This window comes from Lissotriton vulgaris, chromosome 8 (genome assembly GCF_964263255.1).
Source record: "Lissotriton vulgaris chromosome 8, aLisVul1.2, whole genome shotgun sequence".
Lineage (NCBI taxonomy): Eukaryota > Metazoa > Chordata > Amphibia > Caudata > Salamandridae > Lissotriton > Lissotriton vulgaris.
In genome coordinates, this window is record NC_141696.1 from 228,409,465 (window position 1) to 228,435,610 (window position 26,146).

General features: G+C 41.9%; 1 protein-coding gene and 1 long non-coding RNA gene across 2 annotated transcripts in view; both read right to left on the bottom strand.

Moving 5' to 3' along the window:
• The window catches only part of LOC147696912 (uncharacterized), a 232,242-nt gene that overhangs the window by 66,712 nt on the left and 139,384 nt on the right, over positions 1-26,146 (bottom strand). The gene's annotated exons all lie outside the window — the stretch shown is intronic.
• LOC147696913 (uncharacterized) lies at positions 12,197-13,260 on the bottom strand. The gene is made up of 3 exons (XR_015299125.1): positions 12,919-13,260; positions 12,504-12,592; positions 12,197-12,400 (listed from the first exon to the last, which is right to left on the bottom strand). It is a non-coding gene; the product is annotated as an uncharacterized LOC147696913 (long non-coding RNA).

Consider the following 26,146-nt stretch of genomic DNA (forward strand, 5'->3'; position numbering starts at 1 on the left):
TGATTCTCAGAAAGTTTCGCTGAAGTCTTTTAAGGAGCTTACTACTGAGACTGCTTTGAGTCTGCTTGTCCAGTGCAAATCGGGGTCTCCTTTAGATCCTGTCCCTGCTAAGGTGATGGGCAATCTGGCCCTTCTACTGATCAGCCCACTCCTCTCTATTTGGAACTCTTCGTTATGCACTGGTCAATTCCCGACTGCATGGAAACAGGCAATGTTCAGTCCCGATTTTGAAGAAAGCAGATGCGAATCCCACGCAATTCTGTAATTACCGACCAATTTCTCTCCTTCCTAATCCGGGAAAAATCCTGGAAAAGGCTGTCCAGAAACAATTGCCGGACTATCTAGAAGCCAACCAATTGTTACATGACTCGCAGTCTGGATTTAGAACAGGTTTTAGTACCGAGACTGCTATTTTAGAGGTGTCTGAGACGATTCGTGAGTGTGTGGATAGGGGCGAGGAGGCCATGCTGGTCCTCCTCGACCTATCCGCCACTTTCGACACAGTATCTCACGAGATACTGTTGGATCGGCTAGGCCAGACTGGAATTGGAGGCTCTGTGTTGACTTGGATCAGATCTTTCCTTACAGGTCGGACCCAGAAGGTCTCTCTTCGACCTTTTGAATCAGAGGGTAAACCTCTACTTTGCGGAGTGCCTCAGGGTTCTGCTTTGAGCCCTTTGTTTTTCAATGTCTATCTCGCACCTCTGGCGAAGGTGGTGGAATCTTGGGGGGTCAGAGTGATCTCCTACGCTGATGATATTCAGCTTGTGTTTTCATTTAGAGATCACTCTGACATCAATTTTACCAATTTTCGCCACTGCCTCAGCAATATCTGCTCCTGGATGACCTCTAATCATCTTAGACTTAATACCGATAAGACAGAGGTTTTATTTTTTAATCAGAAAACCGCGCTGCCTGCCATTCAGTGGTGGCCGACTGTACTTAATCCTCCTCCGGTCCCAGTCCAGACAGCTCGAAATCTGGGCTTTCAATTTGATAATGCACTATCGTGAAAATCACAAATTAACAAGGTCACAGCAGCTTGCTTTGGCAAACTGCGCATGATCAGGAAGATCTTTCCATACCTCCCACTTAATTCCCGCAAAACTATTATTCATGCCCTGATTACCTGATTACATCGCACCTAGATTATGCCAACAGTCTCTATGCTGGCGCCCCTTGTATCAAATTGAACGCTTACAAATAGTACAAAATGCTGCGGCTAGACTGATTGGCAATATTCCTTTTCGCCACTCGGTTGCATCATATCGGAGGAAGCTGCACTGGCTTCCCATTGCCCGTCGCATTCAGTTCAAGGCTTTGATTTTTGCTTTTCGTGCCCTCAATGGGTTGGGCCCGGGATATTTGAGAAAGGGGCTTAAACTGTCCCAGTCTGTCAGGTCTCTGAGATCGAATAGCCTACGCCTCCTGGTGGTGCCCAGTTTTCGTCATGCTAGAAGTGGCGGCAGAGCGTTTGGCGTAATAACCGCTAAACTCTGGAACAGCCTCCCACTGGATCTTAGGTTTATCTCCTTTGAATCACTGTTCCGAAGCAAACTGAAAACCTGGTTGTTCACTATCTCTTAAGTAGCATCGTTTCTTTCTAGCTTGCAGTCTACAGCGCTGGGACACTCCCGTTGGGGGTAGCCGTGCGCTTTATAAGCTTCATAATAAATAAATAAATAAATAAATAAAGCTAAAAACAGTGCAAAGGGATGGCAGTTTTAACAAATATCTGCCAATATCGTTTGTGTGGTCAACATGTTTCAGCAGAAAAATAGGACACTATTGTCCTCTGCCTTCGTCAGGACCTTAATCAATAAGTGCTATTGCAATAAGTAAATATAAAGGAAAATGATGAAATCAATGATCCATTTCACCTGGATTCCTAGGTATCTGGTCACACCTCCTGTATGTGGATTTCTCAACCACTGTTGAAAAAATATGTTAGTTCCATGTCAGAGAAAGGGAAAACAAAAACAGAAAACATTAGTGTGTATGTAACGAAATCCTAATTTGGCACCATTCTGCACGTGTTACCCCGAAGTTAACAGACAACACAGCTGTATGGAATATACAACTGTTCCTGCTAACCTAGTTAACAGGAGAGTACGGCCTCACCTCACCTGGCTACAAGTCAGTGAGATGAAGCACCGCTCTATTAAAAACAAAAATAAGGCATAGACATGACCAATGTCACATGACCCACGTCACATGACCCACTCCATGCGGTAAGTATGTGCATGTCAGGACAATATATACCATCCCTGTCAGTAGCGATAACTTGGCAAAATGAGTCATAATGATCCTCATATAGTCAAACAAATGCAATATTTCATCATTGCTAGTAGTCGTTGTGCCTGCAGAGACTTTTCCTTGTATGACAAATGGGAATTCCATGGACACTATCATAGCATCTTGTCGCATATGGAGTGCTTGTTTTCAATTCAGCACACTATCTATATTCAAAGAATAGCAAAATTGTCATGTCTGTCAGCATTCTTTTAGCAAGATAAGCCGCGTTCTACTCTGTTCAGGTAATACTCCACACCTAGCCCCAGTGCACTCTTATCAAAGAATTATAAGTAAAGGCCAAACACGTAGGACCCTTCAGTTAACCGTGCCTTATTTAGTCCGTACTCCGATAAAAGGACCGTCGGACCCTTCAGTTGCCCATAATCTGCTAGAACCAGATCGTTATGTTTGCAGAACGCTTTAAAGTATGACCGAGAATGTTTTTGTAAAATAAGACCTCATGCTCCCTCTACAGTGGCTAATACTAACACATACACATCACACGCCAGCTCCTACTCTAATAATAGACACACACACTGCCAGCTCACCTCTCCGTCAGTACTCCAGACGGTCTACCGAGCCGTCTCAGGGAGGTGACCGGCAGTGTGCAAACGCCATCTTTATTCGTCAATAGATCATGTGACGCGGAATGGCAGTCACGTGATCGTGACCATGCGTGCAAAGGACTGTGGGAGATGGAGTTTTGTGGTTCACAATGCATGCCAATCATAACAGCAAAAACAATGTTATTTCGAGTAATTTTTCAGCTTATCTGTTGTCTAGTGAATGAATATCACAACCATTATTTATAAAGTGTTATTTAAGTATTAGAAAAACACACATAAAAACCTTGTTCGTGTTCCATCTGTCAATAAAACTTTATTGACAGTGTTGTAATGAACATAACTTCTATATGGTAGCTATATTTGAATCTACACGTCCACTGTAGTGATCCACAACCATTTGTCTTATCCATACATAGAAAGTAATTCAGTATCGATACAACCAAGAATTTTAGGGAAGAACGAGCCCTGACAAGATTAGTGCAGCAATATCGAGAAAAGGGCTTTAGTAATAAGCAGAGTCAAACTTTCCTGTATATGCTCCCTTCCATTACAGTTTTAGTCATTGAATTTAAGAGGAGAGAAATGAGAAATATATGGCATTGGATTATGTAACTCCATACATTTTATATGAGAACAACCACAAACCTGTTCCTCTAAGGTGTCAGTGCCAATTGAGAATTAATGTATTGCCTTACAGTGACATCCAAGGGATTTCAACGTTCAAACCCTCTTTATCAGTCCGTAGCCTGAACACCCATTTCTGTTCCTTGATCAGCAGATATTTATAAATATCTGTCACATGGTCTTGGATGAACGGCTGTTCTAAAACCGTCCACTGGATTTCAGTCGGACTGTGTTTAGCTTCCAGAAAATGGCTTGTCAATCTTGTAGCTTGTTTTTTACAGCGTACTGTGCTTTTGTGTTCAGAGATACAAAATTTGATTTTACGTGTCATCACGCCTATGTATCTTAGCTGGCATGGGCAAGTAATCATATATATTAACTTCTCACTATTACAATTAGTGAACTTCTTTTGTTGCCACGGCGACAAGTACCTATGTCTATGGTAACTGATTTGCATGTCTGCAGGCAAGCTGCGCATGTCCCACATGGATGGGGCCCCTCGACAGCTGGTAGATCCCACAACGTGCCAACAGCACGTTGTGTTTTGTTTTCAGGTCGTGGGTGCACCAGTTGTCTTTAAAATAAGGACCACGTTTAAAAGCGAAGAGAGGGGGATGTGTGGACTCTTGTCCCGTGTTTTTAAAATCGACCAATGTTTCCTGACGACTTTCTGTATGTCATTTGACATTGTGCTATAGGTGATAACAAAAGTCAGTCTTTAAGTGTTCTCTTTTGGCATTGCCGGTTCCAACAGTGCTTCTCTGTTATTATTAGGAGCACGTTTCAGGGATTGGCGCACCAGCTTTTTCGGTCGAGTGAAACTCGGACCTATTGTTGTCAACCCAAAAGCTGACTTTTTACGAGCGGATTTTCGAAAGTTCACGTGAAATCACGTGACCACAAGCTCCTTCGTGCAAGAGCTTGCATTTCACCCACAGGCTTCCCCTGCCAGCAGCATTTGCCATCACGGCCACAGGCCGTGACTTCAAAGGGTTCCGCTGCCCCGCCCCCTGCTTCACGGCCATCTGTTCTCCAGTACCTCAGGACTCACCACAGGCCTGTTAATTAACATCAAAGGCTTCCCCAGCGTGCGCTCAGCGGGCCTCTTCTCTCCCTACCACTTAACCCTGCCCCCACCACCTCTCGATATTGCTGCTTGAGCTTTTGCTATTTAAACTTGTGACCCTTCTGGCTAACTGCACAGTCAAGCCGATAACATTTTCCCCATGCCTCCCCACTTGTTTAGGACTTGTTGTCTCATCTCTCTCCCTTCCTACCGGATCCTTCCCTACCCCCTCTCCCCCCTGCTACTGGAACAATTTGTATTTCAGGGTTAACTATTGCTCATGCAACACTATCTGTCATCCAGGTGCTTCATACTGTATGGAAATAGCTGCATTTCTCTTTTTGCTTCAGTGGACACCATCTCATATCTGAGGCCTTTAACCAATGTCGAGCCGGCACCCTATGAATTCCACAATAAGCAGTTTTAATGTTCCCTTAATTGGTATGGGCTTACAATTCTGAATGTGCAAAATGCATTTAGTAAAGCTCACGTCACATCTGGCTGAAGATTCCAGACGTGACAAGCTTGAAGGTAATGCACCCTTTAAGCCTGTCCACCTCTAGCCTCAGGCCTTCGGCCTCCTGAACGTGCATCACCCTTTGCCCCCCCCCTTTACCTCCCCCCTTTACCTCTTGCCGCCCCCCACCCACCCTCCCCCATCCTTTGCCATCCTATTCTTCCTATAGTCTCCGGCGATTTCAAGAGGCCCCGTTAGGTGTGCTGACCGTTTCCAGAATATATTTTCTCTTTGCAATCTGCTGCTTGTAGTTCAACTTCTGTTATGGAGAAAGACAAAAACAAGTGCCAGAATGAAAAGCAACTGCCACGAATAGGTGTCAACTCACACCTCCCCTGGGTCACTTTCCGACCTTTTGGGTTTTGTTACTTTTCTATCATTTGCAAAATATCCCTCACAGTCATACGTCACTGAATGTCGTTTCTCCAAGCAACCGAGCACCCTTCACATTACATTACTTATCTCATGGTTTGTTTTGCTACATCAGCTTTTTGTCAATGCCAACAAACATGTGCCCTAATTTCTGGGCAGCGACTAAATCCCAAAGCCCTCTCTCGCGGCCTTTCTCTAAACATGCAGCCTGAGGTTACACCTCTGAGGACTGCATAAACCCTTATTATGGTAATCCCATAATCACCTGCGCTAAATCTACCTTCTCAAGGCACGGGCCGGAAACACACAGGCACGTCCTGTCAGCACGTGCTGTGACCAGGCTACAAGGAACAATAATCTCACCCTGTCACAGACCAAGGCACAGAGGGCTCACGGGTGCATCCCAGCTTGATTGTCTTGCCATGTACCCAAAACTGCGCACTCCATGACAGTTCTATTGCACATAGAAGGTAGCAGGCAGATGTGGGGGGACTGCGTCAAAATACAAATCTAAAAGGCATGAGACAGACACATTTAGAACAAAGAGAGGCATGTGGCTGTATTACTGAATATGCTTTCAGGGCGCAACTGTGGTAGTTTTTTTACAGGAACCTTCCCTACCCCCTCTCCCCCCTGCTACTGGAACAATTTGTATTTCAGGGTTAACTATTGCTCATGCAACACTATCTGTCATCCAGGTGCTTCATATTGTATGGAAATAGCTGCATTTCTCTTTTTGCTTCAGTGGACACCATCTCATATCTGAGGCCTTTAACCAATGTCGAGCCGTGGTTATTTGTAATATCAATACATCTAAGTCAAGTAAATACAAAACATGGTGCATTACAAATGCTATAGGTGTCACATTTGCGAAAGTTATAACTATTGGCATTGTAAATGACAAAGCTATTAATTTAGCTTCTTTCGAAACCAACACATAAATAAAAAAATTGTCATTTACAAGACCAATAGCTCAAACTTTCATAATGCGAGACCTATTGCATTGCAAATGCTTGTTCTGGTATTTCCTTGATTTCAACTGTTCGGCCAAGGAGGAAGAGTGTTCTCTAAAACCTTCTTTCATAGAGCAATTTCTTTGAATTCTCAGGAACTGTCCATACGGAAGGTTATTTCTTAGTGACCTGGGATGACGGCTATCATAACATAGCAGTGAGTTGCGTGCCATAGGTTTTCTGTACAGTTCTGATGTATGACCCGAAGAGGTAGCTGATATCAACAGATCCAAAAAGGCCAGCTGATTTTTGTCATGCTCCACTGTGAATCGCAACAAAACATTCCTGCGGATAAGCCATTTTAGAAACAGATAAAGATATTCAATGTTTCCTCTCCATATGACGAAGTTATCGTCAATATAACGTTTCCAAACTCGTATTGAGTCACAATAAGGATTTGTAGATGTTAAAATATGTTTCTGCTCAAAGTGATGGACATGAAGATTTGCTAGACTTAGAGCGAAGGATTTGTAGATGTTAAAATATGTTTCTGCTCAAAGCTATGGACATGAAGATTTGCTAGACTTGGAGCAAAAACGCTTCCCATACTTGTGCTCGAAGTCTGCAAATAAATTGTGTTCTCAAAATGAAAAAAAGTTCTCCTTTATAGCAAGACTGGCGCATGCCATGATGAACTGGACAGGAGTGATGGAATCAAAATTCCTCTCTGTCAGTAGAGTGGTAATCACCTCCAAGGTGTCGTCCTGAGGGATAGAGGTATATAATGATTCTACGTCAAATGACACCATATGATCTGTCATGATGTCAAACTTAAGCTCAGGTAATAGACGAAGAACATCTTTGGTGTCTTGTTGGAAGATGGGCATCTCCTTGACCATTGGGCACAGAAAATGGTCTACAAAAGTAGACATGGGTTCTAAAATGGAACCTATTCCTGAAATAAATAGGACACCCAGGTGGAGGTCTCTGTGCCTTATGAACCTTGGGCAGGGCGTAGAAGTATGGCATATTAGGATGTACAGTACGCATGAAGCCTGCCTCTTGTGGTGTAATCCAACCTTCTGCCATGGCTTCTTCTACCACGTGAGTGATGGTGGTGGTTCCAATTCTTTCTGTTGGATCTACAGTGAGAGGAAGGTACGCTCTTCTGTCTTGTAATTGTTTGAGACACTCTGCCCGATAAGTGGTGGTATCTAATAGGACAATCGCACCGCCTTTGTCGGCTGGTTTGATTGTCAATTCTTCATCAGACCTAAGGCTGTGAAGGGCTTGTTCAATTTTAGGTAAATTAACAAAGGAATGATTTTCCTTTTGGTACAGTGTGGTCTTTCTCCACTGCTTGCTCAAACGCTAAAACTTTAGCAGGCATGCCTTGTATTGGTGGATTAAAGGTGGATTGTTTTTTGAGGACAGTATTGGTATCCGTTTTCTCCATCTCATCTCTACTATGTTTAGCAAAGAAAAAATGTAGTCTGATTTTTCGAAAGAATTTTGCCTTCTCAATAAGAGTTTGAAAGCGATCACCTACATGTGTGACTACAAATCCTAGTCCTCTGTTCAAGACTGCATCTTCTCTCTCTGTTAGTGGTCTCAAGCTCAAATTCATCACGAGGCTGTTCCAGCACTGGTCTCCGGTTGATCTTGGGGTTTCTTCTTGCCACTCCAGAGCCATCAATGGTGTTGGGGGGCTCCAGTGGACTTGTGCTTGTTGTCCCCGTTTCCTGCCTCTGGATCGACCCCGGCCAAAGCATAAAAAAGGCTGAGTATTAAACTTTACTGGAAATTGTTGCGGGGCAAAAGCCCTGGCCTCCATAACTCCACTGATTGGGTTGCCACCATTGAGGGAATTGGTTCTGATTGCCACCTCTCCATTTCTGTTGATTTCCTCTGCCTCAACCCCTTGTGGATGCATTACTTTTAATGGAGGAGTCTAAGTCACTGGAGATATCATCAGAACTAGAAGTACCATATGTCGACCCTCCTCTACGTCTGTTTCTGTGAACTCTTGTCGTACATATGAGTCGCTTATGTATGGGTAAATTTTCTCTGCAGAAAATCTCACCAGGTCTTTTTTGAACTTCTCTATTTTAGTGACTAAAATGGAGTCTATAAATTCTTTGTTATTCTTGTTTGTCTCCTCTTGGCTTTTTTTGAACAAGGTACTGGTTATGGTAGTCTTTATTTGTGATTCTAGAACTTTAATTTCAACAAGGATGGTGTCAGCCACTTTCTCGGCAGTTTTTATTATAGGATAAGCCAATCTCTTGTGCACCTCCAGGCTATTAAAGACCAGGCCTTGAGAAATTCCTCATCATTCAGAAAAAGCCTGGGAGCATTAGTCACTATCAGCCCTGTGGGGGCACAATTGCCCCGTAGATATTCGCCCATAATAGCCCCATGTATTGCTGTATATGAGTGGGATTTTTTGAGGCCAAGAACTTTTGCCCACTCGTCCTCATTGCTGCAAATCACTAGAGGTATGGTATTCAATATGCTGGGTTTATCCAACAGTATAGATTGTACCTCATTGTCATCAAAGGCTAACCCTCAATTCTCAGCCATTGCACCAAGATAATTATATTTTATTATGACTATGAATAACTGGTAGGAAAGGTATAATTTCACGACAAAATGCACAATACACAAAAAGAGCTAAACATTATGATTCATAAGGTATAAAACCTAACTATTTCTGAGAGGTTGCTAAAATTTGGGACCCGCAGCCTTGGCTGCACAAGAACATGAAAAACTGATAAAGAGGGGTCCTAGGGCATATTTCTAGACCTAGCATGGACACAGGCCCCAACAGTTTATAAATTACTATCTGAGATGCATGTGGTGCAAATAGATTTTGGTCATTTGAACTTACGGTTGATATCATTCAACAGCTTCTTCCTCTTTTCTCAGGTGTACAGTTTCCTTGTCTTCATCTGGTGTTTTAGGGAGTCTAAAAGTAAGGCATATAATTGAGCAATAAAGCATGAAGTGAGCAGCTGCAACAGTTAATAACATACAGGTTTCTTCAGATGACAATGTAACTTGCACGGATGGAATAGTGATCCTCTTAAATCCTAAGTCATGTGCTAGTAAAATAGAGAACCTAAATTAATTTTAAAGGTTTCAGGGTTCAAAATTATGTATGATTTCACATAATGCAGTAGAAATGCAAATAGTTTGGCGATTCTAATGGTAGCAAACTAGTAATAATGATCAATGATTTGAAAGCAAAAAAAAATATGTAACTTGCATAAGAACTTGATCAACAGGCTTTCCAACAACAAAACACCCATTTGTTTTCAGCATATTGATGACGTTTTTTCTGGTGTCTTCATTGAAAAGAAGCTCGAGATAATCATCGGTGTACATTCTTCCATTTAGTAGATGACCAATCATTGATTCCCTTACCTCATTTACAACTGTTGCAATTTCTTCAGGAGTGCTTTTCTTCATGGAAACTCTGGCCAAGTGAACTGACAACTGTTCACAATTTTTAAAGCACTTTTTGCAAACCAACAAAATGCGATTTGCTTTGCTGAAAAGCAAATAGAAAGGGCATGTAATGAGTAACAGATTGTAGGGCAAAACAAATTCAGTATCCTTGTTATATGCTGCAAAAACATGAATTCAATGCATTAAAATATCAAACATTGCAAAGACCGCACATTACTTTAGAGGGAAATATATTCGAAAGGTTTTAAGGAAAAAAGGAATCTGGGTAGCACTAAATGATCCAGACCACCTGTATCTGCCTGTAGTCAAGTACAGGATTTTATGGGGGGGGCTGCTAGTTATATAGATATTCAGGGGGGAGAACATTATCTGCAAGGATTGCTTTGGCTAATGTAAAGTAGGGTTACACCTCCGTAGTGTGAGCTCCTCCCACCAGCTCCCACCTCATGTTGTGCATCTGGGAACAACGTCACACCTCATTAGGGCCAGCTCCTCCCACCAGCTGCCAGTTTCCAGCTCAGGCTCAGTATTTCACACCTCCCCAGTATCAATTCCTCTCACCTGCTGGCAGTTCCTGTTGTGCTTGGTGCAATGCCACAACTCACTAGTGTCCACTCCTTCCACCAGCTCCCAGCTCAGGTTACTCAAATGGAAGAAGTTTCACACCAACCTGAAGGAAAAGCACACACATTCATCGCAAGAGCAGAGATGTGCTAAAAACATCCCTTGCAGTTGAAAAACTGCAAGTTTAAAAAAAATGTGTAGGTGTGCAACATGTGAATAAATCAGAATTTTACTGTCACAATTTTAAGACGAAAACATTTTCCCTATTTCTTTATTTCTTTATTTCTTTTATTATTTTAGCTATTTTTTATATGCTATGGACATGCACATTAACACACTGGAGTGGACAGATCTTCACATTCCAAAAGTTTCTAGCATATGTGGTTCTTGAGATATAAATGTATAAATATATTTGTACGTTAAAGACTTTGCAGCAAAAACTGAAAATATCCAAACATTTTTCTAATTCCCCCCCCCAACCCCCAGTTATTTCCCTACATGCTGCTGGCATGAAAAATTAACACTAGTTTAGGAAGGAGGGGCCCCTGCCTAATGGGATGAACCCTAGCAAGGAAACAATGTTTAGGAAAAGGAAGAATAAAATTGCACCAGGTTTTGTGCCTGTTGTACTTGAGTGAAGAAGACCATAATGCTAATGACTGAACTCGCACTATGTTTTGTCTTGATATTTTCGATATTTTTATTAATTATATTATCTTCATTTTTTTGTAGAAAAATATTTTTGTATTGTTATAAATTAATTAATACATACACATTTTCTGGTTCATGTGACATAGATGTTGTGAATGAAATAGCAACAGTGATAACAAACAATATAAATAATTTACAAAATACAGAAGTGCATTCCCATTTCAACGCGTTTCGGCGTCAGCCTTCTTCAGGAAGTCTGTATTCATTTACAATTACGTTGACTATGGAACAAAAGATAAATGTCATTAGCAAACTAGCAAAGTCTTCATTATTCACATGATGTAAATTTCATTTCTCTTGATACTTTATTCGGCTCAATCAATCTCTCTTAACATCCGGTAAAAGTAGTCTAACTAAGCCAAAAATGTCATTTATATACATGAAAAATATAAACATATTAATACATTGCTTTGCCTATGTACAGTGCAAGGTTATATCTCACCAAAAGCCTGTTATAATCTATACAATATATACATATTTACATCTAGTTGATATGCTTGTCTGACAAATGGTGGAGAACACAGGAAATAACAATGTATGCCTATAGATGAGACACTAAACCAATTTATATTAAACCTCGGGGGTTAATGTGAAAATATTAATACATTGCTTTGCCTATGCACAGTGCAGGGTTATATCTCACCAAAAGCCTGTTATAATCTATACAATATATGCATATTTACATCTAGTTGATAAGCTTGTCTGACAAATGGTAGAGAGCACAGGAAATAACAATGCATGCCTATAGATGAGACACTAAACCAATTCATATTTAACCTGGGGGGTTGACAGCGAATAACTCCTGTGAAGGGATAGGGTCTGGAGAAGGAAACTGACTGTTAAAAAGCTGATTATCTATTGAGAAGCAATGCATAGTTACAGATGGGACTGTCTCTAAATGGAAAGTAGGCTAATGTACATTGCAATTACAATGGCCTAAAGAAAATAGCCGAGGGTATTATAAATGTGACGATACCTGAATAGTCGAGAATACAGAATAGATGACTGGAATCTTTAGTTATAACGGGTAAAAATATCACCAACACTGTAGGGTACGTAGACTTAATCTAACATGACCAGCAGAGAAATTGTAACAAAACAAGGGTACAGTTAGTATTGGTATATGCAGAATGTCTACTTAGTTGCTATGAAATATCACTGAATATGTACCTTGTGAGAAGAATATCCTCATCGTGTAGATAAAACAGTGAGTAGTTGCAAGGGTATGATGAAGAGGAGCAACGTAGCCCGTTCAAAGTCACTGAAGAGCAAGATTAATAAAGAGATACAAACATAATGTAAGTGGCCGATCTATTATGGTTGGAAATTAATAACAAGACCAAAGGTTACCAAGCTCTTCCTACCTGAATGAGATAATTGGTCCCAACCTCATATGGGGTTCTGATTTATTTGGGATATATGAATTCCGTAATAATTCTTGCATAGGCAACATCTAGGGGAGATGATAGAGTATTTATTTACAATTACTGGTTAACGTTACAGTTCGACAAAGCAGCAAACTATTCCCAAGGCCTGAATGTGGGGTGGAGACACCAATTCTGATTGTGGCCGGTAGGGGTCTACTGCTTGTGTTATTACCTATAACAGTCCGAAAACACCCCGCAACACAGCCAGGTAGGTGCTGCTAACACGCAGATAAAAGGAGGGAAGAAAGTTATATAAGCTACCAAATAAAGACCCTTCTCACTATAGTGGCGACTATCTGAACAATCTAAGCAAATAACGGGAAAAACCCCAACGGCATGCTGCAACACTTACTTGGAAATAGAAGCCTGGGTACATGGAGCGGTCGTCTTACATCAGGTCCCTTGCACAACATGACGTGATTAAATGGTCCATTTTAAGCGTAGGGGCTTGGCGCAAAATCGATTTAAGTCTCGCGATATTACGGACATAAATATTCGAATAAATTGTAGCCCGACGGCAATACCAAGCGTAAGGAAAATATAAGCGCCAAATTATAAGGGTTGACTCTGACTATAGAGATGAAAGAGGTGGTCAGATACTTCTATACATGTCACCGATCCCACTAGTGGTAGCAGTGAATTGAAACTGAAGGAATGACTGATTAGCAGTAACTGACAAATGCCCAATTAGTGTGATGTCGTACTACTTGTGAAGGGCTATGATACGCGGACATCTTGCCGGTAATGTGGAAAAAATGGGCGCCATCTTGCAAAGGTTAGATCTGTGTCTGTAGCGGTGGCAAGACGGTAAAGAAAAATTTGTTTTGAGTGTCAGAGATCCCACTTATGGTGGTAATAAGCTGAAACTAAAGGAAATTGTTAAGTCGCAAATCCTAGTACCTGTCTGAATGTTGCGGAATCGTACTATGTATGAGTAACGGTGGCACTATAACATGTAACCGGTGGTTCGTCAGGCTTTAACCTCATTGTTATCCGAGTAAATGGCAGGAATAAAAGTTTGTGGTTGCTTCCGTGCCACAACCTATTAACCAGGTATCTGTATGGGATAGAACAAAGAAGACGGACTGCCATATAGTAATGGAAGGGGTAGTGGAACTAGCACTGAGAATGATGCCGACTGAAAATACTGGAGTTGTCTAGATGTTGTCTCGATAAGGACCTTTCGTTCTAAAACTCCGATCTAAAATTCGACAGGCACTGCTGAATGGGTAGTCTCTGGCATTATGAACAAAGGGATGAGCAAAGAAAAGTCATGCTAGAAACAAAAATAGGAGTGATAGAAAAGGAGGCAATTGTCTCAAAAGAGAAGACAATAAAGAAACAAACTTATTGTGTAACCTCAGTGAATGGATAATAAATTATTATAATAAAGTGTAAAAATATGAAGTTCACCTGGATAATTATACATATAAAGTAAATATGTCTTGGATGTGTCATCTATAGGCACAATTCAATTACAGCACATGGAACAGATCTATATATCAGAAGTTATAGAAACACATTAATTGTAGTCAGTTGCCATCTTTGAATTCATGTTATGGCCTGTTCCCATGGTATTTCTGCATTCAATCCTGTTACTGCTGTCCCCAATAAAAAGATCCAGTACACCTCACATAGTTTCCTTATCTTATCTAGATCTAGGCCTATCCTCGGGCGTTTCCTCTCCAGGATATACCAGGACATATTATCAGGTTCATGGTTCTGCTCTAGGTAATTAGTGACCATGGGGGCTATTAATTTGCGAGTCCCGATTGCAGACCAATGTTCTGTCAGTCTAACATTCAGAGCTCGGCCTGTCTGTCCCACATAGCCTTTTTTGCAGGGACAAATGATCAAGTAGATCACGTTGGAGCTCTTACAGTTGTTAAGGTCTAAGGGTCTAATGAGCTGTTTGTTAAAAAGCAAAGTGGGACCTTGGATCGCTGAAGCACATTTACAGTTTGAACAATTGAGAGTGCCTGTGACTGGTTGTATATTGGTCAGTGATTGTTGCCCACTTGTGGTGCTTGTTGCAATACGTGATCGTACAATGTGATCTTTTAAAGATTTATTTCTTTTATAAGCAAACATGGGTTTAGGTAACTGTTTCTCTTTGGGTCTGTTCACATTTAATATGTGCCAGTGGGCACAAACAGTTTGTCGAATTCGTTCGTTGAGAACTGAGTGTTTGGTGATAAACTCTAGGTTGGGGGTTGTTTTGTCTTTACTTGGTGACAACAGATGCTGTCGGTCATAAAAGCGAGGCCGCTTATATGAGTCCCGAATGATTTTTTTCGGATATCCTCTGGACAGAAATTTTGACTTCATCATGAGGGATTTATCATCATAGTCCGATAAATTCGTGCAGTTACGTCGTAACCGAAGAAATTCACCAAATGGAACACTGTTTTTCTGTATGGTCGGATGGTAACTGTCATAATGAAGTAATGTGTTTCTAGCTGTGGGCTTAACGTATAAGTCCACAGCAAGGGCTCCATCCTGATGTTTAATGATGACATCTAGATACTCTACTTGTGTCCTGTCTGCATGATGAGTAAACCTGATGTTATTGTCGCACAGATTTATCCATTGAAGGAATAGATCTAAGTTATCCTCATTATCAATCCAAATACAAAATACATCATCTATGTATCTCGACCAATTGGTCACAGATTCATAGAATGGTGCGATTTCATTAAAGATGACCTGGCTTTCAAATAGGGACATATAAATATTGGCAATCGTGGGAGCGCATGAAGCACCCATGCTGATTCCTTGCTGTTGCTTTCAGAGATTGCCATTAAATTCAAAGATGTTGTCCATGAGCACAATCTTCAGACATTCTAGAACAAATAAAGTTGGACAAATGATGTTGTATGTTTGTTTGTAAAAACCAGTGGGTTGCTTCCAAAGCTCCCATGATGGGGATATTACTGTATAGTGCTTCTATATCCATAGTGACTAACAGTTGGGAGGTGTTGCAGAATCTTACATTTTCCACTTGGTTAATGATATGTCTGGTGTCCTGTACATATCCCGGGATACGGGAGATGTGTCGGCATAAAATAGCGTCCACATATTTAGCTAAAGGCTCTGTTACTGAGCCAATAGTAGTTACTATGGGCCTTAAAGGAGGGTCAAGACTGTTTTTATGAACCTTCGGAATTCCGTAAATGCTAGCTAGTTTTGGATTAGTTACATTTAGATATTCCCATTCATTTTTACATATCTCTCCATCCCTCAGGGCTTTGTCTGTGATTTTTTAAATTTTGTTCTTCGTCTGAGTTGGGGGGTCTCTGATAATTGGTGCATAAAATCGGGTATCGCTCAACATTTCTTCCATTTTGGAAACGTAGCTAGAAGTATCATAGAATACGATCCCCCCTCCCTTATCGCACGCTTTTACTGTGAGGTTCTTATCTGCTTTGATGTCTTTTAAAGCTTTGTACTCTACTGCAGTAAGGTTAAAAGGTGTTTTAGGGATGTGGTTGGTGATATTCGTGAATTTTTCAAAAATGATTTGCTCAAATATAGTAACCGGAGGAGGTAATTGATCTACTGTTGGGGTGAAAGATGATTTAGGTCGTAGCCCTGACCGATTAAATACATCTGATGTTTCATCTTGTCCTAGAAAAAAGAATTTGAGCCTAATCTTGTGTAGAAAGGACTGCAAGTCTCTAAATAGATCAAATATATTCAGTCCACAATGTGGAGCGAAAGTGAGTCCTTTGGATAGAACAGAGATAGTGGACAATTAACACACCAGGGTGGGCTGATTTCCTCTAGATTCTGAAAGTTAAATTAAGTTTGTAGCATTCCACCAGGATGGGTCCAGTACTCAAAAGGAAAGCTCCAAAGTCCTGCTGCTTTTGTAATTCAACCCCCAGCCACTGCTGCTAGCAGCAGATAGCAGCCTCTGGTTTATACCTCCATTTTGGGCTGGAAAACCAGCAGGAATAACTGGAAGACTGAGATGTTCCCACCTCTGCCAACTCCACCCCTAAGTTAGCGGAGGTGAGGTAAAGCACATCTTTCTGTCCCTTCCATCTTGAAGATGTGGAGGCCCCTCCAATTAGAGCTTAGACTGCGCCCCTTCCCACAGGAATGTGGCATAATTGAGGGTGTAGTCACCCATGTAAGGTGCCCATTGACCATACCAGCTACTCCCCTAAAAGTAGTATTTAGGTGGTCCCCCCGTCTGGGAACTAGTTACTGCTGACAAAAGAAGAAAAAGGACAAAGAAGACCCATGCTGAAGAATACTGAAGATGCCCACTGACTTGTCCCCGGCTGGTCTGCAGCCCTTGAGCATTTTGAAAATAAACTTCACCTGTCTGGCAGTCAGTGACCTCCACAAACCCTGGGAGGACCTCCAACCTCTGAGCATAGCTGTTCTGTCCACAAAGCAAACAAAACCAAGGTCTATGATGAACTCTGGATCCACAATCCTCGACCACTCTGCACCCAACGCCTTTGCGCTGTGTCCAGGTTGCTCACAAATCCAGAATGGTTTCCCCAGTGATCTTGACCTCAAGTCCAGCATTGGCTGAGCCATCCTGGACCCCACGACGACGCCTGCTGACTAAATCCAGAGGATCCCCCCCACTGAAACTGGTTTCAAAGGACACCCCTGCATCCAAAGCCCCTGGCCTGGGCCTTGGTGAAAACAGGGTGTGCGTCTACGACCCTCAACACCTCAACTTACCTCTGCTGTTGCTGGTTTCCTCTGTGCAATCTTCTGTTCGACACCTGTAGCCTGTTTGTCAAACTGAGAACAACGAAAAAAATCCATGTTGCGCTGGTTGGGGAGCATTCACGATACTGCTATCGCAGTTGGAAAATCTTACAACAAACATTGAGAAAGGAAGAAGGCAGAGTAAGTGCTTGTGACTTTTAAAGAAATCTTATAATAAGGGTTTAAAATTATATAATGTTATATAACCCTCAAGTACTGCCAGTATCTGCAGAACACTTTACAAGACGAATGCCGACAGAACATCAAATCAACCATTTCTACCAAAAAATGGAATGCAGAAGATATCATTGAAGGTTGAATTCCTACAGAAACCAGAAAATAGGACATAAGCAATGAAACAATAGCATCTTTAGTTGAGCATCAGCCTTGGAGAGGGCTTGATATCACAACTGGTTGGTTAGAAACAGGAGTCAAGTGATGAAGCATGTCATGATGGAAATGTGGGTGAGGATTCCTTATAAGCCTAAAGGGCTGTCCCATGCAGGTTAGTCATGTTTTGTGACCAATTACTATCTTATCTAGTTCTGCTCACATTTGGGCTACCTCATCTCAGAAAATATTGTCTGCCTATATGACAGTTAGTGATCCTGGGGTTTGCCTTGCCTGGAGGTAAGAAAAACGCCTTTCAGTACAAAGGGTACATAAAAACCATTTAAGTATCAGATATGAGCTTTCTAATAAATAGATTTAGATATTGTTTTGTACAGGGAACTGGGGTGTATGCTAGACAGTATTTCTAACTTTACTTTATAATTTTTCGACAGCTTTTGTAAATTTTTGTTATCAACTCTCATTACAGTTTTTTGTTCCTATGGACATCAGGAACCCATATTATACTTCGGGTGATACATCAGCAGTGCCTGGAACTCAATTCTAGCATCCAGCCACCTGTTTTAGTAATATTTGTATAATTTATATGATGTTCAGGGGAAAGAGTCGCTTCTTCTACACAAGAGTATGGAGCTCTGAGTCGGGTAAGATGTCAGGTTTTTCTCCTTGGCCAGGGGTGAAAAATATCTTCTTATGATAGAAAATGTGCATACACCCTTCAAAGCATCAAAGCTGACCTTTCTAACAAGTGTATTAATGTTCTATGTACCCACCAAGTGACTCTGATATGCAGGCCGAGCAATTTGCAAAATAAGCAAAACTTGTCAAACATATTTTTGGGCAGCTTTTGCTAATTTTTGGTATTAACTCTCATGTCAGTTTGTGGGTCCCTGTGGATATCAGGAACCCATATTTTACCTCAGGTGATCTAGCAGGAGGTCTGGCTCCCAATATTAACATTTTAAACTATTTTAAATATTACCTGAAGCAAAAAAATGCCAAGGTCCCACTACAACATTGGTGCATCAAAGTGTGCAAAAATACAAAAAAATTGATTAAAATGAAAACAATGTTGCAGAGGTTCAATAACATCCTAAACACATACTGAATGAAAAGTTTTATAAATAAAGTTGAAAGCCTTCATTTTTATTTTCAGGGGGACAAGGTCACTTTTGTGAAGGAAGTCGTGGAACTCTGAGCGGGGAAAAAGTTCCGCTTGACCACCAGAGGTCAAACATTTTCATAATACAAAATAATTTTATAAGTATATAGGTGCAATTGCAGTGTCTCGTGTACCTCCAAAATGAAGTTCTAACACTTTTGAAGTCTTCTGAAGCAAAAAATGACTGTATCCCAAAACATCATTGGTGCATCAAAGTGTAAAAAAGACACTCAAGAATGGATTAAAATGAAAAAAAAACTGTTACAGTGACTTAAATACTTCCTTGACACTTAATGAATATATCAGAACGAATAGTTTTATAAGAAGTTGAAAATTGGCCTTTTTGATTTTCAGGGGGACAAGGCCATTTTTGCCTGGACTTCAGTCCAATAGTGGGAAATCCCCGGACAATCCAGAAACATATGGAGATCATCTGCGGCCGGGTACTTGCACCTATGGCAGTGGTATTCTAATCCTGTCATCTTAAGTTAGTTTTCCAGGTGTCCAATATACCCTATATGCGGAATATGCGGTATAAAGCTGATTTCTTTTAAGAGCGGTGGATTTGACCACTGCCTGCAACATAGTGAAAGAATCGCCCCAGATGTCCCCAATATTATTAGTAAATGTAATGTATGTAATGCTTATTAAGCGCAGCTGTCACCCGAAAGGGTATCCTGGCGCTGAGACCATGTCTAACCGTCATGCGAGGTGAAGTTTACATTGCTCTTGGGAACAGGTAGGTCTTACGGTCCCTTTTAAAGGAGGGCAGATCTTGTTTGCTTCTTAGTGCCAAAGGTAAGGTATTGCATAGCATGGCGGCTGTGAAACTAAAGGCACGGCCGCCCATCCTCACTCTATTGATTCTGGGAGTTCTTACCAGGAACGCCGAAGATGATCTCAAGGGTCTGGCAGCTTGGTACCATGAGAAAAGGTTTTGAATTGGTATTGGTCCTAGTCCATGGAGCGCCCTGTATACAAGGCATAAAGCCTTGAAGGCAATCCTCTGCTGGACCAGCAGCCAATGTAGATCAGCTAGTGCTGCAGACGATGAGGCTGATCGTGGCAAAGACAGAGCCAATATAGCAGCTATGTTTTGGATCCTCTGCAACTTTAAGATCAGGGTCTTAGGGGCTCCCAGAAGTAGTGCGTTGCAGTAGTCTAACCTACTGAGAATGGAACTCCGCACTACCTCTGCTCTGGTATCCCGGGGAAGTATTTGTAGGATCTTCCGAAGGGCACGCAACAGGCCCATGCAAGTCGCTGCAGTCTTGTTTACAGAAGCATCAAGCTGTAAGTTGGGTTCAAACTGAACTCCTAAATTACGAGCTGCTTTTGCAGCTTCCACCGAACCCGGGATAGAAGTGGGCCAAAAATTGTCTGGTAAACCGCGAGGGAGGCGGTCTAGGGAACAGTGGAGTACTTCCGTTTTCGATCCATTGAATTGGAGTGAGTTAGCTCGTAGCCAGTCAGCTGTCGCCGACATACAGCGGTGAAAGGTATCCCTCGAAACTGTCTCAGTGCCCTCAAGTGAGAAAATCAATTGAGTGTCATCGGCATAATTGATGACTGATATGCCGAATGACTTGATTAGTTCTACCAGGGGTCGGAGATATAGATTAAAAAGAATCGGGCTAATCGCCGACCCTTGGGGGACACCTTGGTTCAGCTGGCGGGTGGCTGATCTAAATGGTGGTAATGCCACAGCTTGCTGTCTGTTGCTAAGGTACGATGTTATCCACTTAAGGGCCAGACCGTTTACTCCCACGTTTTGAAGACTCGCCAAGAGGACGTCATGGCTCACCGTGTCGAACGCGGCCGACATGTCAAGCAGCACTAGAAATGCTGACTTGCCCCTGTCGACACGCGTTCGTAGATCGTCCAACACTGTGACCAATGCGGTCTCGGTGCCATGGGCCGGTCAGAAGCCAAATTGGGCTGCATCCAGACAGAAGTTAGTTTCCAGAAAGTTGGACAAGGCTCTCGTTACCCATTTCTCAAGAATTTTTATCGCGAATGGTAGGAGCGATATAGGCCTGTAGTTGGCCGGGCATAATGGGTCAAGAGAAGCCTTCTTTAGCAGTGGGGTCACTATTGCCAGCTTCCAACTGTCTGGAACTAACGCTGTAGTCAGTGACTGTCAGCAGATGGAGTGGAGGAAACAACTCATCTTGAAAGGCCTTCCAGATCTTATGGGGCATTGGATCAAGTGGTGAGCCTGAAGATACGCCGTTGGCCAGGGCACAAAATTCCTCTAGCGAGGGAATAGGAAAGGAAGATAACCGGGAGGGACCTGCCTTGTCTTTTCCCCATACCGTTACCGAATGACAAGGATGTTCTAAGGGAGGGGGTGGAAGTGGCGCAGACTGTCCGGTCACTGAGAGTCCGTTCAGGATAATCCTGATTTTTTCCTCAAACGTGGTGGCCAAGGAATCACAGAGTTCCTGTGAGGCCGGGATGGCTGACACTGTGCAGGGTGGATTAGATAAGTTGTTAACCATCTTAAATAGGGTCCGCGATTTATTAGTGGCCTTCGCCAAAGTGTCTTCTAGGAATTTGGCTTTAGCATTTCTTAGTTGGGTCTTATATGCCTGCAGAGCCGTTTTATAAGCTGCTCTATCCAGTTCCTTATACCCTCTCCTCCAGGTGCGCTCTGCCTGTTTACAGCGGAGTTTATGCTGTCCAAGATCCGCAGTGAACCAGGCATTAGCTCCTCTTGGTCTATTCTTTACCTTGCGCATAGGGGCCAGTTTATCTAAGGAGACCAAGATTTGTTGGCAGAGAGCATCGTAACTCTTATTCATGCTACCCTCCACCTGGAAGGTCATAGGTAGTAAGGTTGGTCGGGTCGAATCCCTCAGCAGACGAGACCATTGTCGAGAAAACTTAGTGCCATTCAAAGTACTTGATTTCAGCAGAATGGGCAAGACAAAGGACATATTGATCAATGCATGGTCAGTCCAGCATTGAGCCACGATCTCAATTACCACAACCAGTTCCTTGTCAGCAAAAACCAAGTCTAAGGTATGCCCCTTATGTGTAGATGATGAAACCAGCTGAGCGAGTTGTATATTACCGCAAACTTGGCAAAGTTCCCTATAAGCCAGATCATGAGGGCCAGAGGGCCAAAGGTTGAAATCGCCCAGAACTAAGAACTTGGCATGAGAATTAGAAAGATCATAGATTAGATCGATCAGTGACTGCAGGGCTGTTGTGGTCGACGAGGGGGTCTATAGTATTGACACCACAGACACTACCCCATAGTTTTTGAAGTTCGGATTCCATGACTCCACCCACTTCCAAAAGGGCCCAATACCAAAAGGAAATCTCCTGTTTCCAACCTCCCCTCCTTGAAACAGAATCAAATTTGGAGCTTAATTTTTCGTGATCCCATGAGTTCATTGCCCACCATCCCGACAGCTGGTAATACTTAAATCTAGTGAGCGTGCCACCTGTTATACCAGAAAGGCACTCCCCAGAGTAGAATGCCTTCCAATTTCAGTGGCCGAGAAAGTTGATCTCTAAGACAATCAGGGGTGCCCCAGGAGTCCCAAATTGGGGCCTGGCATACATAATAAGAAATATTAAAGCTTTTCCTGATGTAAAGCCAATTTTTTAAAGCAGCATCCAGAATCTTGAGCCTGACTTTCTTACAAAACTTGGGATCCCCAAATTTGAAAAGGAAAACTCTTGCCCCTGGGGGATGTTGTGTAGTAAAGCCCGAAACAATAAACCTAATGAGGATGAATCCATCTTGTTGGCCAGAATTCTAAAGTTTTTAAAATGAAAAGCGTGACAGTATGTGAGTAAATCCGGTAAAGCCAGACCGCCCGTGTTTAGACTTCTCCTAAGCTTTTTCCAAGCAATACTAGGGGACTTAGTGTTCCAAATGAAAGAACCAATTTTTCCCTGTAATTTCGCAATATCTGAAACCATAAAGGATAGCGGAATGGAATTTAATAGAATGGTTATTTTTGGCAAGATGATCATTTTTATAAGATTTACTCTCTCGAAGATGTTTAAGGGGAGACTTGACCACCGCAGGAGCAAGCTACAGACATCTTTAGAAACCCTAGTCCAGTTGATCTTAGATATATCTTCAATTTTCTGTGCTAAGTGGATCCCAAGATACCTAATTCGGGGCTTAATTCACTGTGTTTCAGCCTCTTGGTTCCATTCCATAATCTCGGTTTGGTCTTTGTTTATTCTATAACCCGAGATTCCCCCGAAAAGTTTGGCTTGATCTACTAATCTAGGAATAGCTTCTGCGGGGTTGATTGTGTACATAAGCAGATCATCGGCGTATAAAGCGAATTTTAGCTCCAGATCCGCAATTTTAAAAGGTTTAATCTGAGTGTCGGTCCTAAACCGACAGACAAAAGGTTCGATATAAAGATTGAACAACAGAGTTGACAGAGGGCACCCCTGTCTAGTGCCTCTAGAAATAGTAACCAAGTCCGTCAAAGCTCAGTTGACTAAGATTTTTGCCTGAGGGGCAGAATAGAGAGATCTGACTGCTGAAACAAAATTACAGGGGGAATCCAAAACTAAGCAGGGATTCCCATAGGTATGACCAGTTCACCTGGTCAAAAGCCTTAGCGGCGTCAATAGCAACTAGCATCAAAGTGAGCTTCTTATCAGTCGCCACATCTATTGCCCCAATAACTTGGAAAGTTAGTTTGTTCAACTGTCTGCTGGGGATAAAACCCCTTTGATCCTGGTGTATTATTGTTTTAATAATTCTTGCTATCCTTGATGCCAAACCCTCAGCAAGAAAATAATCACATCTTTCCCCATAGGAGAAGTTTTGGAGCTTGCTAGCATCCCACCTCTCTTTTAGAATCTTGTACAGGCTAGCTTTAAATTCTGCCCCAAGTCCATCTAGCTCGTTTTGTAGACGTGGTACTATATTCTGGGAGACTACTGAGGCCCTCTGCAATTCTTGTTCTTTTTCCTTAATCTTACAGAGGTGCTCCTCCTCCAGCCTTCACGTAGATTTATTTTTCCTAATCATCAATGAACTTAGTAATCCTCTTAAAACAACCTTAAAGGCCTCCCAAACAACCTGGTCGTTTGCAGTGCCACAATTATGCCTAAAATATTCTTCTGAATGGGGCGCTAGGTCTAACTTAACCTCATCCTTCAGTAGCAAAGATCTGTCCAGAGTCCACCTTCTCTGGCATTCTTTTTGTTTGAGGTTAACAATCAATTCCAATGCAGAATGATCAGAGAGTATAGCTGGAATGTAAGAAATTGAAAAATCCCTTTTACGCCCATTTATTACTCTCCATATATCTAACAAGTTAAATTGTTTAATGATAGTTCCATGTATGATTTGCGAGGAGGAGTGTATTTAGCCTTTGAGGTGTGATCTAATAACTCATCAAATATCAAATTAAAATCTCCCCCTAAGATAATGGGTGCTGCTGTACCAAAAAGGCTTTTTTTTTTTAAACAAGACAGGAGTGTAACCCTTAGACCAAGTCAGGACTGGGTAGATAAGGTGCAATTAGAAGACAATGTCCTGAAAGGTAAATGTCAATAGGCAATTAATCATAGCATGCACATAGCATTACTTAGGTGGACAAGAAGGAGAAACTCATAGTTTTGTCAAAAAGAACTTATTCAGTTTTATGTGGAAAACATTCATTTCATGGTCTGATACAGTGCACTATTTATTCACGTTTGTTGCACCAAGGCCCATGTGGTTGTCATTACATTCTATGCAGTGCTGTTTTTCTAACTGTATCCGACCATGAAATGTTTTCCACATAAAACTGAATAAGTTCTTTTTGACAAAACTATGAGTTATCTCCTTCTTGTCCACCTAAGTAATGCTATGTGCATGCTATGATTAATTGCCTATTGACTTTTACCTTTCAGGACATTGTCTTCTAATTGTACCAAAAAGGCTGGCTTTTAATTTCAGGAGAGCCCCTGAAATATCTTGATTCCGCCCATAGTAGACTGCACACACCAGTGGGGTACCCCCTATTGATAGCGTGGCCACCAACCACCTCCCAGATTGGTCTGTATCGAGCTTCTCCACTTTGATCCATGCATTGCTTCTAATTATTATTGCAACTCCCCGGGTGCTGCCCCTTTCTATCGAATAGAGAACATCTTGGACCCATCTGAGCTTGCCAAACCCCAACTTGCACTCATGTGCTTCTAAGTGAGTTTCTTCTAAAAAGCAAATATGAGCTTTACAGATGTTGAGGAATTCACTCACTGCGGACATCTTTCTCCGATTTCTTAACCCATTCACATTCCAGCTGATTAGCTTGATTTTATTAATGGTGCTACCCATCTTGGGAGTTCCTTAAATCAACCGAATTCTGTTCCCACACAAACGTTATACTTTCCTTTCTACACACTTGTATGAGGATTAATTTTTATATTTTTTCCCTATTGCACCCCCGTGTCTCCCCCCATGAGGAACCCACCCTTTTCTCCTTTTGCGATCCTAGTCACCTATTTGGGATCACGCTTGACCCAACACCAAGACAAAACCTTCTTATGTGAACAGCATTAGACATGATGCCTAATATGCTATGACTCTCTTATAATTATGTACAAACTTTCTCTCCCCCTTTTTTTAAAATTTATTATTTTATTTAGCTCTACTCTATTAAATTTTAATTGCTCCCAATAATTTACCATATAGGAAGGGAGGACACCAGGTAATATACCGCAAAAATCGCAATTCAAGTTCTACCCTCCATCTAGATAACCCCTTAATGGGAGTTTTCTTTTATTAAGATCAGAAAGGTATCGACTTCTTGGGGGGTAGTAAAATTGTGGAGTTTTTTTCTCTACATCACCTTCAATAATGCGGGGAACTTCATCCTGACATGCGCACCCAGACTCCTTAACTCGGGCATTCTAGACCCCAGCTCCCATTGCCTATGTGCAGTTATTTTACCCACATCGGAGCAGATGAGGTATTTCACTGAGTCAAGTTGGAGTATCGTGTCGGTTAGCGCTCTTCCTAGTATCAGCTCCTTGATTAAATAGGTATGGAAATTAACTAAAATTTTCCAGGGGGCTTTCCTGTCGGGGTGCTGCCTAAAGGGATCTCTTTGAACTCTTTAAATTTCTTTCTCGAGGTCTATATCTGGTCTGTCCTTTGTACTCCCTCTCTGAGAAGTTTACAAATGAATGTTTTAACGTCCCTACTCTCCGCCCCTTCCGGGATCTTCAGAAATTTTAAGTTGTTCCTTCTAGCGTGAATCTCAAGTCTCTCTATATCCATTTGGAGTGATTTGGTCTGCGCTTTTAACCCCACTATATCTTTTGTATGCCCTTGAACTACATCTGAAAGCGTGGCCAC